General features: G+C 40.3%; 1 protein-coding gene across 1 annotated transcript in view; it reads right to left on the reverse strand.

Annotated features, from left to right (window-relative positions):
- The window catches only part of DNAH8 (dynein axonemal heavy chain 8), a 413,702-nt gene that overhangs the window by 370,386 nt on the left and 38,983 nt on the right, over positions 1-4,333 (reverse strand). The gene's annotated exons all lie outside the window — the stretch shown is intronic.

Consider the following 4,333-nt stretch of genomic DNA (forward strand, 5'->3'; position numbering starts at 1 on the left):
GTCGACTATGTGGGAGTCCAGCGACATAGCCATTACGCTAACTGCTGGCTCCCAAGGGATAATATTATTTTTGAACAACTGGTCCCATTATTGAAGACCCAGAGTAATATGCCACAAATAAATAATCTAGAAAAGTCACTCCAGGCAGAAACAGGTCCAGTTCAAGCCTATAGACAGAATGTTAATTGCAAATGGAATGAGTTTTCAGTTATAATAAATCATTTAAGATGTTTATAATAACTTTAAATCTTAAATGCTATAAGAGAAAGATATATTGGGATCAGCAGATGGTATAATGGTTATGTTGCTGGACTTCCATGTAGTTTACCGTGGTTTGAATCCCTGACCCAGAGGATTAAAAGTCACACCAGACGTGTATGCATACATGCCCAAAATCCTGAGAGAAGAATAAAGGAGAAGGGATTGTGGTATGGCCTTCCCCCCCAAAGATTTCTCACTTTCTATCTCTTTCTATCTCTCTGTCTCTGGCTCTCTGGTGAACACACGCACCCTATAGCAAAAATCTCTCTTAAAAAGAAAAAAAGAGAAAGATGTTAACCACTCTTAAATAGCTACTATTTCAGTGTATGTATGTGTGTATAATATATATATAAATATATATATAAATATATATGTGTGTGTGTATATATATAAGATTTTATATATAATAATTTTAAAATCGAAAGGCTGAAGGTCCATTAGCTGAATTTGTACATAGGCCTTTAGCTCATAAATTCTCTCCTGCTGCAATCCCTTCTCCTCCATTTCTCCAAATAACTGGGATTCAGGGCACGGGTGCACGCTCACACACACACACACGCACACACACACACACACACACACGCTTGGCTTGTTTTTCAGGCTGCCGGGACAAGACTTGAACCATGGTTGGTCATATGGAATCCAACTCCCTTAACCAGTAGGCTACATGGCAAACACAATATACCTTTCTTCCTTTCTTTTTAAAGATTTTTACCATAGGGCATATCCACTTGCCAGAGAGACAGAGAGAGAGGAAACTGAAAAACCACCCCATGAAAGGGATGGCCATGCCACAATCCCTTCTCTTCCAGTCTCCTCTTGGGATTTTGGGCATGCAAGTACATATGCCCAGTGTAATTTTCAAGCCACCAGTTCCAAGACTTTTCCATTATTATCAAAAAGAGGCAACAAATAAACACACCTAGTACTCAGATCCTCATTTTTAAATACGACCCTCCAAAAAACAAACTAGGGCTCCTTGGAGAAATGGTTGAACCCAAAAAGGAGGATGAAACAAATACAAGATGAGTCTTAACCAGTAAGTAAAGGAGCTTCTAGAATAAAAGGTAAAGGAATGTCAAAAGGACACAGGAGCCAAGGTGAAAGATTTCTCCACAGTTAAAGCTGGAACAATCAGAGCAACAGAATACTAATAGTAATAGGTTATAACCAAGCATAAAATAGATATCCATGACATAATAGAAACGAACTATCAAAGAGAAGGGACAACTTTTTCTTATATTAGAGTTCTAACTAATAAATGTGTAAAGACTGAAGGAACTAGAAAAGTAACCATTAGCATACTATAGTAATCATTACTGTAGGCAAGAGCCATCTATGAAAGCTATTTTTGTAATTTCCAGTTATTGTCCCCAAAATACAGCAACTGAAAGGTAGAGAAACCTGGCAGACTTAATCAAGGCTAAATCACCAGTAACAAGACACATCGATACTGGGGCCAGCAGGTGGTGTGGTGATTCAGGGCCCTGGACTTGCACATGGCCGACCACGGTTCGATGCCCAGACCTGGCGGCTTGCTTTCTTACTTTCTCTCTTGCTCTCGCTCTGTCCCTTTCTGGTCAAATTTAAATGAATAAATAAAGTTAAAATAATTAAAAAAAAAAAACATATCATGTAACCCCCTGATAAGATGTGCTGAGAAGAGCACGTTGGTGACATTTTTTGCTAAAAATACATAACCTCGGTCTGTTCATGAGAACCCATCAGACAAATCCAAACTGAGTGACATTCTACTAAATAACAAACCATTACCATTACATTATCAAAATCAAGAAATGCCAAGATAGACTGAGGAACTGGTACATTGACAGAGACCAAGGAGACTTAACAATTAACAACAAGGTAGGGTCCTGCATTGAGTTCTAGAATAGGAGGGGAGGAAAAAGTGGAAAAACTAGAGAACCATAAATTAAGCCTGTCATATAGTTAATGTATTGTTCCAATGATAACTCCTTAGCTTTGATCGCTATATAAGAGTTCTAGAAGATGTTAACATTTAGGGAAGTTAAATGAAAAATATACAAGGCTTTTCTGCACTATTGTTGTAATTGTCCTGTAAATCTAAAATGATTCCAAAACCAGGGGAAAATCTGCAGTAGAATTCTAAGGATTTGTAGAGGATCTGGGATTTACCCTGTATAGAGGTTCATAAATTATTCTTTCTTTTTCTAAAATAATGACTTTCACACTTTTTTTAAAAAAAGAATTATTTACTTTTATTTATTACTATTATTATTTAATTTAAGTTTGCTATAGGGCACATGCACTTACCAGAGAGAGACAGAGAAGAGAGAAGAAAAGTGAGAAAGCAAGCTGCCAGATCCAGGACTCAAACCACAGGTGGCCATGTGGGAGTCCAACGCCTTAACCACCATGTCACCTAGTGGCCACAATAAATTACCCTTTTACTATATTCAGTCAAAAACAAGTCCTTTTACTATTTTTTTGGATTCTAAGAGAAAACATGAGATTCCTCAGTCAAAAACAAGATTTTTTAGCAAAGTGGCCCTTTTACTATATTCAGTCAAAAACAAGATTTTTTAGCAAAGTGGATTTTGTTAAGAGAGGAAAAACAGAGCTCCCAAGCAGGGAGGGGTCCTAGGAATGGGCTGCCAAAGAGGAACAGGGACCAGGGGCTTTTATGCCAGGAAGGAGAGACGTGTGCATGCATTTCTCTCGCGGGGGATATGTGTCAGGTGATGCACATCATCCTCCTATTTGGGAGTGGGCTCACAAATCATAAGACTTTGGACATTTACAACTTCATTAACATTCAGCAGATTTTTGTCTTAGGTCTGTGGCCCCTAAAGTTTCTAGTTTTCTCATGTCTCCCACAAGTCTAAGCCAAAGCCTTGTTCTTTGATGTATTTTCCCCTTGTGCTTCTAAAATGTAAACTTATTTAGACTCCCCTATCTTACAGGTGCAAGCCTCCATGCCATGTTCCCATTTCTGACCCGATAACTCCTGGCTCGTTATTGTTCAAGGTCCTTTGCTCTTGCTCTCCAGACTGAGACAACACTCTTGGTTTGAATGTAGCAGTGACAATGGAAAATGTTAGCTCTAGCTGTCACTATCTCAAGCTGGCTGTAAGTAGCTCTGCCTGTAAGCAGTTCTCTGCCAGCAAGCAGTGAGAGCTCATAATGTATTTCTAGTGAGAGCAGTGGGGGACTTTTATTAAAAGCTTGACTAGAGTGACTCCATCTTAGAAACTGGCTCCATCAGGGCCAGCAGGAGGCAACGTGGTTAAGGGTGCTGGACTCTCATATGGCTGACCGCGATTCGAGTCCCAGACCTAGCGGCTTGCTTTCTCACTATCCCTCTCAGTCAAATTAAAAACAAATAAAGTTAAATGAAATAATTATTTTATAAAGGAAAGAAAAAAGAAGCCGGCTCCATCTCACGGGTCTAACACTCTAACTATTAATATACATGAGTGTGTACCTATCTCCTACCTCATCTCCTCTGAAAAAGTACTGCAGTTAGGGGGAAAGAGAGGAGACTCCTTAGGCCGCTTCTTGCTAGAACTGGAGCGTGGATGAGGGCGGCAGTCAAGGCTCCTCCACCAGAGCCCTATCTAGAGGTCTGTGGTAGATGTCAACCATCCTAAAAGGAAACAGGACCTGCATGGCCATCTGCAGTTTGATTGTATCTGAATGGCTTTGGGAGCTCTCTGCTTGCTAGTGTCTTCCCCTCAGTGATTCAAATGGCTCAAAACTTCCACGTAGGGGGCCGGCAGGTGGCATGGTGGTTAAAGGTGCTGGATTCCCACATGGCCAACCGTGGTTCAAGTCCTGAACCTGGTGGCTTGGTTTCTCACTTTCCCTCTCTCTGTCTCTCCCTGATCAAACTGGAAAAAATAATAAATAAAATTAAATAAAATAATTCTTTAAAAAAAAAAAAACTTCCACGTAAACAACAGTGCCAAAGAGCTCCAGACTCCCGCTAGCACAAACAGTGCAGGGTAACCTCCGCGTCTACGAAAGCGGTTTGTAAACCCGGTAATCCGAGAGGAGCGTGGAGGTTTTCAGCTGATTAAGAAGCCGGCCCGCC

The sequence above is a fragment of the Tupaia chinensis genome, unplaced genomic scaffold, assembly GCF_000334495.1.
Source record: "Tupaia chinensis unplaced genomic scaffold, TupChi_1.0 Scaffold000238_1, whole genome shotgun sequence".
NCBI classification, from domain to species: domain Eukaryota; kingdom Metazoa; phylum Chordata; class Mammalia; order Scandentia; family Tupaiidae; genus Tupaia; species Tupaia belangeri.